This window comes from Dromiciops gliroides, chromosome 1 (assembly GCF_019393635.1).
Source record: "Dromiciops gliroides isolate mDroGli1 chromosome 1, mDroGli1.pri, whole genome shotgun sequence".
NCBI lineage: Eukaryota > Metazoa > Chordata > Mammalia > Microbiotheria > Microbiotheriidae > Dromiciops > Dromiciops gliroides.
In genome coordinates this window covers 228,720,895-228,734,824 of record NC_057861.1, presented here as the reverse complement: position 1 = coordinate 228,734,824, position 13,930 = coordinate 228,720,895, and positions in this window count along the sequence as shown.

Genomic DNA, 13,930 nt, shown 5'->3' with positions numbered 1-13,930 from the left:
GTGGAAGGATTAATTAATTATCAGAATAAGAAAAGAGAGAAGGAGACAAGTGTAAGAAATCCAATACTTTCATAAGTATGAAAGCAGTTCTTTTAGACAAAACTGTGGGATCTCTTATCCAAGAATAGTAAGTAGTTTCAAAATAGTAGATGAGACCATCTACTTTATTATATCCTTTCATAGAGGTTGGAGGCTTTTTAATATTAGGTCACCAGGTGGTAGGAGAATTTCTACATTTTTAGTCTATTAAGATGTAACTAAATAATTGCAGTTAATTATTTTTTTCTAACAAGTACAAATGGAAAAATTCTAGGCCATAAAATCCTGGGTCTTCTATGACTGTTTCCACATAGCAACTTGAGAGGAAAGCCCAGCTCTTAGTGGAGAGAGAAAAGTAAGGCCATTTATTTGACCTGAAACAATCAACTGTAGTACTGTCAGCTATAGCAGGCTGTCCTTGCCCAAAGGTATGTTAGCATCTTGGGTTTTAAGGGTTCATTACCTCATTTATGAGCTCCCCCTTGTGGTTAGCTATATAAAACAAAGCTCTTCTCGGGGCAGCTAGGTGACACAGTGGATAAAGCACTGGCCCTGGATTCAGGAGTACCTGAGTTCAAATCCGGCCTCAGACACTTGACACATACTAGCTGTGTGACCCTGGGCAAGTCACTTAACCCTCATTGCCCCACAAATAAAACAAACAAAAAAAGACCCCACAAAGCTCTTCTTCTCAGTCTCTTTATAAGATAAGAGAATAAAGACCAGAGGATGTAGAAGAAGGAGGAGCAAATGAAGAGAATTGGGCAATTCAGGTTTGGGAATAATGATAAAAGTTACCTAAAGAGTTACTTGATAATACCCAAATCAGTTTACCTTCATTAAACACCTATAACATGAAGAACACTATTGTAGATTCTAGAAATACAAAGATTAAAAATAACATAATCCCCACCCAGTTTACTATCTAGTAGTAGGGTAAGACATCAAAAACAGAGCTGGAATAGACCTGAGATTATTTAGTTCAATCCCTCATCTAACAGTAATCATTTATGGACATGCAACATTCCCTCCAATTTATTCCCCTCAATTTATACTCAAACACACATTTGGATTCCTAGAAGGATGATTTACTCTTTCATGCCAAGGGTGATCCTTTAGGTTCCTAGCTACTCTTAGGACTATCACTCACCAGACACCACCAGTGTGTTTCCTTTTAACAGACAATAGGGTAGTTAGATGATGCAGTGGATAAAGTACTGGCCCTGGCTTCAGGAGGACCTGAGTTCAAATCCGGTCTCAGACACTTGACACTGTGACTCTGGGCAAGTCACTTAACCCTCATTGCCCTGCAAAAACAAACAAAAAAACAGATAACAGACAGCACTTGTTACTTAGTAAAGACATTTACTCAAGTACTATAGCAAGAAGAGTAGTTAAAAAATATTTCCTTCATATTTGTTCATGGGAAGAGGGGGCTCAAACTTGTTACAATGGTATGTGGCAAAGGCAATTACAACTCCAGATCTGCAAGGCCTTGTGTCATCTCTCTCTTCATTGAGGCCAATCAAAGTTATCAAAGGGTGTGATATCTGGCTTCCTTTGATTAACTGACTATATCTTTAAATCTGGCCAGACTGAACCAGTCTGGCTATTTTCAACTGCCTATGCCTTCTTTCCTGTTGCACATTCACCCACAGCATGGACATCATGAACTGAACCAGTGAGGGGAGAGGGACTTCCTTCCCCTGCTCTCCACCTTTTACCCTTACTCCAAGAAATGAATCTGGGGTTGTTTGTTTCTCTTCTATGTTTTTGTCCTCAGTTTCAGATTCCAAAGATGATTCTTATGGGATCCAGGAGTTCAAATCATGATGATCTTGGAGGCAGGATTGAAGGTGGGATTATTCAGATAGCCAGTTAAGTATGGAACCCTTGAGAATCTAGGATGATTGGAACTCAAGCACTAGGGGTGTTAGACTTGGAACTGGGACTGTGCTCTATAGGAACTGAGCTGCTATAAACCTAATCCCCTTCCCCTCCCTAGAGAGAAAGGTAGGGGACTAGGGAGGGGGCAGGGCGAGGCAGGGGTGGAATGGATTATGCCTCCCGTGTGTTGAGAAAGTAAATTTTTTTATATTTGTGATTATACCTTTTGAAGTAAGTTTTTCTTTATAAAAGCTAACATGACTGTTGTTGGCTAAATAGAACTGAGGTGCATTGGGACCACACCCCCTACACTTGGGGGGAACATCATCAGTGGAAGCTGTAGCCTTTTGAAAAGAACCTAGACATTACTCTAATCCCCCCCCCTTAAGGGTATCAGAGAATCTTGGTGGTAAAATGTTGAAATTTAACCTGAATGGCTTTCAGGCAAAGGGGGCCAGGGTGGCCCCTGTTACACAAACTAATAAACAGAAATCAGAGATGTACAAATTAGAATATACGAGACCACCCCCCACACACACACACACAGTGGCAAAGACAGAAAGAACAAGAGACAGACAGACAGACAGACAAATTTCACCAAAGGAGAAATTATCTAAGTCTCTAGTGTGGCAGGTACACATTTGAGATACCAGCTCTTTAACCTGTTGGCTTTTTCCCAGAGTCTTTCTCTCCTTCCAGGTACCTCTCCCTGAAGAGAGCGTGAAACCATTTGAAAGGGATACCTCTCTCAAAGGTGAAAGCCAGAAGATCAGGATCTCTCCTCTTCCAAGTTCCTACCAACACTGCCCTTCATGAAGCATGGAACATAAAAGTAATCATTCTTTCTCCCATAGAGGAGGCTCTTATACAATGCCAGGTTTGAGCTCTGATTTACACTAGGAAGCACAAGTGTCAGCGAAATTGTGTGATGGAGAGAGTGTGTCCCATAGTGAGAACAAAATTACAAACAGAAGATATGTTCCTTGGGGAAGAGGAGATAGGGATGTGACCTGAGTGGAGTATCTGTGGTACCCTTCTCAGGAACAGGAAAAAGAGTAGGTGAAGGTCTATGGCTAAATTCAGGAGAGCCACATGCTGGAATTCTGAGTGTTTTAGTCCTCTTCCCCAGGGTACTGACTTGTATACAGGGGCTGGACTCTTCCTATACACAGGAGAACCCAGGGAAAAACACAGAGTTGTATTTACTAAATCAATCTGGGAAGGATGAAACAGTTGAGATAACCCAAGACATGGGAAGATGGAAAGAGGCATGCATGGCAGCAGCTAAGGAGAACTTGTACTGGGAAATGCAATAGTTTTGCAGGCCTGAGTAAGAGACGGAGTACTGAGCTGCTTTCTAATGACTGGACTAACTGTATCTTTGTATTAGGATTCTATAACCTTAAAGTGTGTATTGTAGGGGCCAAATTTAATATGGGGAGAGTTAATTGGGTGGCTTGCCATAATATCGGGGTTCAGAAAATAATGAGGGACCTCTAGGTCCAAAGTTTCCTCCCTTCCAAACTGCCTTTTATAGTTATTTCTCCCAGGCCAATAAGAAAGGAGATTAACAGACTCTTTTCCACAAACAAATCAGGTTTTATTAATAGGAATAAAATACACAGCAAAGGTGAAATTAATTAAACCAATGACAAGGGAATAGGGAAAAAGAAAAATGGATAAGCTCCCTGGCTCTAGCAAAGACTGACACAATCCCCAAACTTGCTTCCAGCTCAGCTAATTCAAAGAGCTGGACTCATTTTTATTAACTCACCACCTGGGGTCCATAGTTTCAATAGGAAATAGCTGTGCAACCCCTCTGCAGTCCGCTCTCGGAAGGTCACTGACAGGAAAAGAGAGCTCCCCTCAGGGAGCATTCCCTTTTCTACTCTTTCTCTCCCTCCCACAAAAGGGAGGTCCTTCAAGCTGGATATCGGAGAGTGGTTCCCCTGCTGACATCAGCAGCATACATCACTTGGGGGAGGTCAAGTGTGGCCCGTCTCCAATCATCCCAAGTAGGTACCTAGCCAGTTTCCCAAACAATACTAGATCATTCAGATGGGACCCCTGGGCATCTGCCAAATTGTATTATTTTATCACATTCCCCCCCTTTGTTTCTTCAAGGAACACTAAGTGTTTCCTTGATGGAAAAGTATGGGGAATGGGCTAGGGAAGGGGGATCATATTATAATGCAGACTTCTTGTGAAATATTGTTGGTAAAAGCATCTATATGTGGGGTAAACTTTTACTATGAAGAGGGACCCTTCAAGTTCACTCTGAACACCATACTCAAAGTAGGTATGTACAAACTAGAGATTAGAGATATCACAAAAAGTATCTGTTATAAATTTGTTGAGAATTTATGCTCTTTTTTTGATCTGTGATCTTTCCCACATTTTTTTTTTACTAAAACACCACTTTTTCCCATGTTTTTTCTTTTCTATACTGAACTCAAAGGTCTCATCTTTCTCAGCTCAATTAGATGTAGAAATGTTATTAAAGATTCATTTATCCTTCCATCCTGGCAGATCCCAAATCATATGGAAAACCATAAAATGTAGTCACCTCTAGAAAGAAACTAATGTAACCTGACATCTCTACAGAGTAATTCAAGAAAAGCAATGAAAAGTATCTTTCTGGTTAAACTATGGTGGGAATTTGGATAGTGGGCTTAACTTTTTTCAAAATTAGAATTTAGGTAATTCCTGTGGGGGAAAAAAATATCATAGAACTTTCAAAAGAGGGCATATGATTAATAGTTTGGATTGGTTAAAATATTTGATTACTAGGAAAGTGGTGAAGACAACAATGTTCTTAGAGTAACACTGTCCCTACTCTCTGCCTCCATTCTTGGTGAGCAGTTCTAGGAATATGGTTGTGGTTTAAGCCTGAAGTTCATGAGGAACTCCCAAATGAACGCTAGAAGGTCTTGTCCAATTACAAAAACTTAGAAGATACCAGATACTTGGGGCTTCTCCAGAGTCAGTCTAAACAGTAAATTAGAACTCTTCATCTGTTCTAAAGGGGAAACCAAACCTAGAGCTGAGACCCAGACGACCAGTGACCTAAAACTGAGGCCTACATAAGACTGGACAAAGACTAGGTCAGCAAAACTGGGTGTATAACAAATTCTCAGAGTGACTCCCTATTTCTGGGACTACTTTCTTTTTTTCTTGTTATCTCACAATCACCTAGCATGCCATCCTTACTTTGGAAGAATAGAGGTTCAAACTAAAGTATTATTTCCTTAGCTAGACGCAAGTTACTCTCAGGCAGAGGTTGCCAAGTGATTCTTGTTGGTATTCTCCTTCTTCCTGCATTGGGGTCCTGCTTCTCCAAGTTGTTCATGTATCCACTTAGACCTTATTTTGGTACATGGTGTGAGATGTTGGTCTATACAGAGTTTCTACCATACTATTTTCCAATTTTCCTAGCAGTTTTTGTCAAATAATAAGTTTTTGTCCCAAAGGCATAGATCTTTATGTTTATCAAACACTAAATTACTATGGTCATTTACTACAGTGTATTGTGTCCCTAAATTATTCCACGGATATACCACTCTGTTTCTTAGGCAGTACCAGACTGTTTTGATGATTACCACTTTATAATACAGTTTAAGATCTGGTATGGCTAGGTCACCTTCCTTCACATTTTAAAAAATTGACTCCCTTGGTATTCTTGACCTTTTGTTCTTCCAGATGAATTTTGTTACGATTTTTTTCTAGCTCAATAAAAATTCTTTTGGGTAGTTTGATTGGTATGACACTGAATAACTAGATTGATTTAGATAGAATTGTCATTTTTATTATATTGGCTTGGCCAACCCATGAGCAATTCATATTTTTCCAATTGTTTAGATCTGATTTTATTTGTGTGAAAAGTGTTTTGTAATTGTGTTCATATAGTACCTGGATTTGTCTTGGCAGGTAGATTCCCAAGTATTTTATATTGTCTAGAGTTATTTTAAAGGAATTCCTCTTTCCATTTCTTGCTGCTAGACTCTGTTGGTAATACATAGAAATGCTGGTGATTTGTGTGGGTTTATTTTATATCTCGCAACTTTGCTAATGGTGTTAATTATTTCAACTAGTTTTTAGTTGATTCTCTAAGTATACCATCACATCATCTGCAAAGAGTAATAGTTTTGCGTCCTAATTTCCTATTCTAATTTCTTCATTTTTTTCTTCTCTTATTGCTATACCTAGCATTTCTAGTACAATATTGAATAATAGTAGTGATAATGGGTATCCTTGTTTCACTCTTCTTTTTGTGAAGGCGTCTAGGTTACCCCTATTACAGATAATGCTTGCTGATGGTTTTAGTTAGATACTGGTTAATTTAAGGAAAGTTCCTTTTATTCCTATGTTCTCTAGTGTTTTTAATAGGAATAAGTGTTTTTTGTCAAAGGTCTTTTCTGCATCTATTGAGATAATCATATGATTTCTGTTGGTTTTGTTATTTATATGATCAATTTTGCTTATAGTGTTCCTAATATTGAAACAGCCCTGCATTCCTTGTATAAATCTCACCTGGTCATAGTGTATGGTCCTTCTGATATATTGCTATAATCTCCTTGATAATATTTTATTTAAAAGTTTTGCATCAATATTCATTAGGGAAATCTACAAGTTGTTCAGGAAGGGATATGGTATCTTAAATTGTTCTCAATCTCCTGAAGAGTCAAAGGCCATTCTAAGATGTCTTCTTCATTCTGGGCATATGTGGTCCAAAAGAACCATGGAAACTTCAGTCATATCTAGGAATATAAAACTAATGTTTCAGAATTATTCCTCTAAGAACCTTGTTATTTTTACTTTATTCTGGAAGCTTCTTATTCACATATTTAAGACTTCAGGACTTGGGTCATCTGAGGAGAACTAAAACCACGTGAAAATAAGTGGGACTGTCATCTTGAAAAACCTAGTAAATCATCTATAGAGGCAGGACAGCTCAGTCTCAAAATGTCACAAGACTAATTGTATAATATTCTCATATTGAATCATCAACTAAATCATATTAACTGTCCCCCAGAGGTTATTCTTCAAAGGACAAAATGAGCGGGACAACATTTAGAGACAGCCTGGAATCAATAGAGCCTAGACTTGGAGTCAGGAAGACCTGAGTATAAATTCTTCTCTTGCCATTTATGTAGCTTTATGACCACTTAACCTCTCTTCCCCCTAGTTTCCTCATCTTTGAAATGGGGATAATAACCTCTCTTACAGGATTGTTGATCACAAGAGATATATAAAGTCTTGCAAACCTTAGACCAGTGTCCAAATGGGAGCTCTTTTTATTTTATCTAATGGTGTTAAAGCTAAAAAGGCATTCAGTGTTTTTCTAATGTCATAAAGTCATATGCTAGCAAACATTATACCTTCTCTCATCTTTTTTATATCCCTAACTGACCTCTCTGTACTTAACCCACAGATAACCCCTGTATCTATTCACTCACTCACCCAGATAACACAAAGGCCCAGATTAAAAAAAAAATTATTGTAATGGAGATAAGGACAACTTGTGTAATTTCTATATCCTACTTCATGTAAGTTATCATGCCATTTAAATAATTTTCATACATGTGAAAACTTAGGAATCTTTTTTAAAATTTTATTTTTAAAGTATGGAATAAAACTAGCATTTTCATAAAATAGTACACTAAAAAAAGATAATTATACACAAAACTGCAAATCTACTATGCATAACTTGCTATTCCTTTCAAATATACAACAAAATTATCATGTAAATTCCATCTCCCCACCCCCAACCAGTTGAACATTCCTATTCTAGTCATTCTGGATGAATGTATGTTAACACTTTGGAAAAGATGTTGGATTTGTAATCCTATTACTTGGGTCCCAACCTCAGTTTTACTTTCCAACTATCTGTATGACCCCAAACAAATGTCACTGCTCTGTGCCTCAGTTTCCCCACCTGCAAAATAAGGATTTTGGACTCAATGACCTCCAAGGTCCATGCCCAAATCCATGATCCTATGAGCTGCTACTACCAGAAAGTTCTTGCTTACAGTTCAGGACATTTCCTATCTCATCCTTTAGGCTGGTTAAAATTTGCACTAGGTAGTTCTGCTAATTAGCCTAATTAAGAGAACCTGTATTATTTTAGAGATTAGCATTCCTAGTTTCTGCACCTATTTGCTCTTTTTTTGCTGGGGGGGGGGGGGTGGGTGGGTAATGAGGGTTAAGTGACTTGCCCAGAGTCACACAGCTAGTAAGTGTCAAGTATCTGAAACTGGATTTGAACTCAGGTCTTCCTGAATCCAGGGCTGGTGCTTTATCCACTGCACCACCTAACTGCCCCCACCTATTTGCTCTTAAAAGAATAGGTTAGGATAAGGAATCATTTTCATATCAGAAGGGTTATATTTCAAGGATGCAGTAAAGTTAAGAATTTGGCCTCTGTCCTCATAAAATCATAAACTCAGAACTGGGAGAAACTTCAGAGGTAAGAGTCCATGTAGTCCAGCTCCAAGCCCAGAGAGTCCAAATGCTGTTCAGGGGCACAAACAGAACTGAACAGCAGAACTGAGGTCCAAACCCAGGTCCCTTAACTCCAATCCCCCCTTTCTTTTCATTGCACCTCAGTACCTCATTTTTCTATTTTCTACTCAGGGCACCTGGAACAGCAATTTAGGAATCTTTTTGAAAGAACCAGGAGAAAGGCATCGGCCCCAAAACAGTTGACACAGGAAATGGAATGACTTACTTGAACCCTGACCTCTGAAACAATTACCATTAAAAGCTCATTTGCATACTCTTAAATGATTTGTCCCTCACCGGGCCAGGAAGCTAGGAAATGGGCTTCTAGCTCTTTGCCCTCATTTCTTTCATTAATCTAAAATAGACGCTAAGTACACGAGGAAAGGAAAAGCTGTGAATTACAGCCCATCTGTATTATGAGATGCCTTCATGCTAGACAAATTAATGGTTTGGGGTTTTTTTAAACCAGACTGGTGATCTCATCAATGTATTGTTCTCCCAGTAAGAGTTCTCTACCAGAGCACATCAGCACCTCCTCTGAAATGAGAGCCAGAGAGTTGACTAACTCGCTGAAAGGTTGTGACTTGACCATATCAACCCTGAACCCTGGCCTTCTTGACTTTGAAACCGCTACAATAGTCTTCCACCACTGTGCCTTTTTTTGTTTTTTTTATAAAATCTAAATTCCAGAATAGGAACTTGCTAGTGTTTCAGTCAAAACAAAAAAGAAAACTTTTACTGACAGAAGTGTCCTTTAAATGAATCTATTCAGAACTCTTCCCACACGCAGGCATGTAGGCACACACCAAACCCCACACTGCACCCCTGCCCCCATACAGGTATTTATTTGGTCTTTTGGTTTTGTCCATATTACAAAGAAATATTTCCATTGAAAAAAATCATTCCTTTAATACATTTAAAGCCACCAAGATATAAAACAGGAAGGAATAAAAATAGGCCTTTAAAAAATGTATGTTGTCAATTCAAAAGCTTTCCCCAGAAACGTCATCTGCTTATACTTCTACACCTGATCTTTTAATCATGGAATGAAAAAATGAGCAATTGCAATATCAGAATCACAATTTGAAGATTTCTCTAATGAGTAAGCTTTCCAGCTTAATTATTGCTCACAAAAATCAATGCTTGATCAAATAAGTAGAGGCAATGATTTTATTTCAAGTTAACACTGAAATCTTCCTTTCAATGTGTATCAAAGATATGATTCTAAACAGGAATAGGACAACATTCTAGGGCAAAGACCAGAATCAGTCCTTCCTGAAATTGTCTTTACTCTTATTTCTTTCTTTCTTTTTTTTTTTGCAGGGCAATGGGGGTTAAGTGACTTGCCCAGGGTCACACAGCTAGTAAGTGCCAAGTGTCTGAGGCCAGATTTGAACTCAGGTACTCCTGAATCCAGGGCTGGTGCTTTATCCACTGTGCCACCTAGCCACCCCCTACTCTTATTTCTAATACAGGCCCTCAACACAGAACTTTTGGAATGGTAACCCCTTCTCTACAACTCTGACCAAACACAGTCTGACCTCTAAGGGTACTGTGATTCCCTGTGTATTCTTCAGGTGTGGACTCCTGAGAGAAAGGTTGCTTTTTAAAAAAGGATTTCACTAGCACCTAATGGAAAATAAAACAACTGCTAGAGTTTAAAATTAATGAGATTTAGAGATGGGAAGTATTATCTCAAGATATTCAGAACACCATCCTATTAGCCATTGGCCTTAGCTATCACCTAGGCCTAGAATGACTACATGGGCAGTTACCATGCTTTCTTCCTCATTTTCCAAGCCTGTACTCAGGTCATCCTCCACCTCTACCTCCCATCACATCCTGGGCTTTGTCCCTGGGACCCTGAGACCCTGGGACCCTGGGACCCTGGGACCCTGGGACCCTGGGACTGATAAGTGAGGTTTCACCTAATCTTGTCAGAACCATATTTGTATTCTCTAGCCATTTTCTTTTCTTTTCTTTTTTTGGCAGCAGTGAGGGTTAAGTGACTTGCCCAGGGTTACACAGCTAGTGTCAAGTGTCTGAGGCCAGATTTGAACTCCAGTCCTCCTGAATCAAGCGCCGGTGCTTTATCTACTGTGCCACCTAGCTGTCCCACTAGCTATTTTCTTTTTTCTTTTTTTTTTTTTTTTTGCGGGGCAATGGGGGTTAAGTGACTTGCCCAGGGTCACACAGCCAGTAAGTATCAAGTGTCTGAGGCAGGATTTGAACTCAGGAACTCCTGAATCCAGGGCCGGTGCTTTATCCACTGTGCCACCTAGCTGCCCCCCCCACTAGCTATTTTCAAACCAAGTATGTATGCATACTTCTTTTCCCTAGTTTTCTAGCTCCCCTTACGTACTGTCCTACCAGTAAAGTCCATGAAGGCAGGGACTATCTTGTTTACATTTATATCACCAACATATGTGCAGTGCTGGGCACACAGTGAGCACTAAATAAATGTATTTCATTCATTCATGTTGTCAAGAAAGAGATGTTGCTTGCCTATCCCTGTCAACATCTAAAACCAATTCTTCATTCTTTTCATCTTGAAAAATTCAAAACTTCTCTTGCCTCCCACCAAGTACTGGCTTCAGACATGAGTTATTATAGGTAAGGAATAAATCGCTTCTAGGCAATTTCAAACCCCAAATTAAATATCTTATACCTGTTCCAGCATAATAGTAATCTGTACTTATTACAATTTGATCCATTTGTCAACAGGGAAGCATTTATCCATAGGCATAGGAATAGGTATGCATAGAGAATGTGTGCTGGCATATCCAAGCATGAGTATTGGCACTGGCCTCTCAATGGGAAGAAATTATTATGTCTTTCTTCCTATAGGTGAGGATTTTATGCTAAGAGTGGGCACGAGGGCCAAGAGTACTTACCCCAGGGTGAGCCAGCAAACCCAGTACATTCTCTATACATCTGTAACCAAAGGCCTTTATACTTTTACAATACCATTATACATGGCAGGGAGGTAAAGTGGATGGGGAATTGGCTTCGAGACCAGGAAGACCTAGATTCAAGTCCTAACTGAAATCTATTGACTGTGTGACCCTGGGCAAGTCACTTAAACTTTCAATACTCAAGTCAACTTTCTAAGGCTAATAAGTTTCAGAGAAGGTATAAACCTTCTAGAAGGCATTTCCTCTCTTGAGAATTTCCCTATACCAAAAAAAATCACAAGTCTAGTCCTTATCTCTAGCCTATGTATACATTAAATATGTTGCAATGTATCATAAAATTTTTACCCAGCTATAGAATGACAGGGCCATTTCACCATATGATATAGTCTCTACATGATACATGAGGCAGCTAGGTGGTGTAATAGATAGAATGCTGGGCCTGGAGTTAGGAAGACATGAGTTTAAATCCAGCCTCAGATATTTACTAGCTGTGTGATCCTTGGTAAATTACTTAAGCTCTGTTTGCCTCAGTTTCTTTAATTGTAAAATAGCAGTTATAAAAGCACCTATTTCACAGCGGTTGTAGTGAGGATCAAATGAGATAATATTTGTAAAGCACTTAGCACAGTGCTTGGCACATAGTAGGCACTATCCTTTCCCATTTATACTTAAATGCTTTTCAGTAAGTGACCGGAAAAACCCCTCATACATACATATATAATATATGTTTGTTGTGGGATGATAGTAAAAACAAATTTTCATTTTATATATCATATAAATGATGTTTCTGACCTTAACAGCAATAAGCACGGTATCTTACATATTTGGTTGTTGAGTCATTTTTCAGACATGTCCAACTCTTTGCAACCCCATCTGGGGTTTTCTTGACAAAGAACCTGGAGTTGTTTGCCATTTCTTTCTTCAGCTCATTTTATAGATGAGGAACTTAAGCAAACAGGATTAAGAGACTTGACCAGGGTCACACAGCTAGTAAAGTGTCTGAAGCCAGATTTAAACTCATGAAGATGAATCTTCCTGACTTTAGGCCCAGTGTTTTATCCACTCTGCTACCTAGATGCCCTTAACTTATACATGGTAGTCAATAAATGTTCATCTATTTGATTTGATTTTCTTTTTTTTTGTAATAAACATTTTTATTTATAGTTTTGGATTTCAATATTTATCTCTCCTTCCCTCCCTCCCCTCCCCCTTCTCTGATGTGGCAAGCAATCAGATATGGGTTATATATGTATGATTATGTAAAACATGACCATATTTGTCATTTTGTACAAGAAAACTTGAATAAAAGAAAAAAATGAAAGAGTGAAAAATAGCATGCTTCAATCTATTCCATCTATATCAGTTCTTTCTTTGGAGGTGGATAGTATGTTTCATCAATAGTCTATTCGGATTGTCTTGAATCATTGTATTGTGGAGAATAGTCAAGTCAATCACAGTTCTTCATCAAACAATATTGCTGTCTCTGTGCACAATGTTTTTTGTGGTTCTTTTCACTTCACTATACATCAGTCCCTACAAGTCTTTCTAGGCCTTTCTACAGTCATCCTGCTTGTCATTTCCTATAGCATAATAATATTCCTTCACTATCATATACCACAGTTTGTTTAGCCATTCTCCAATTGATAGGCATTCCTTTGATTTCCAATTCTTAACAACTACAAAAAGAACTGCTATAACCAGTCTTGTACAGATAAATCTTTTTCTCTTTTGGGGGAATATCTTTGGGATATAAACCCAGCAGTGGTATTGCTGGTTTGAGCATAGTTCCAATTTGCTCTCCAGAATGGTTGGATCTTTTCACAACTCCACCAACAGTGAATTAGCATCCCAGCTTTCCCACATCCACTCCAACATCCAATATTTTCCATTTTTGTTATATTTGCCCCTCTGATCGGTGTGAGCTGACACCTCAGAGTTGTTTTAATTTGCATTTCTCTGAGATTTGATTTGATTTTCATAAAAAAAATTACATAAGTGCATTCTTAACTTAGAATGTCATACAACTGGATTTTCAATGGTACCTAAAGAAATATTTATCTCTAAATTTTTAAAAATTCAAAGTGCATGAATTTCTTCAATGAATGTGATGTCATCAATGTGCCAGAGGCTCTAATTCATCCATGCTGCTTTTCAACCTAGACAATTATTTCTCATGATTTTCCATAGATCTTCCATACATGATTTGTTCAATGCATTTGAAGCCTTTCTATGAGCTTTTTATTTTTGGAGGATCCTAGTACTATACTTGAGTTGCCCATATTTTAGGCCTAAATCTCACTGCATAACCATCTCCCTCCTTTGCTGATCATGAATTGCTATGTTTTTAACTCTTACATACAAGTCATCTTTGGTAATATGCTACAACAGTAAGTTCATAAATTAATTAATAATGGAGCCATATAACATCACGAGAAGAATATAAATGTTAAAGGAAGGAATTCTGGGATAAACATTGGTGGGGGGAAAAAAGGAAAGATGGTTTTCTTTATTTGAAGATTATAGAAAGGTTAGTGGGAAAACTCCAGAGAATTGTAAGGAATCTAATTGATACAGGTCTCATTTCTAAG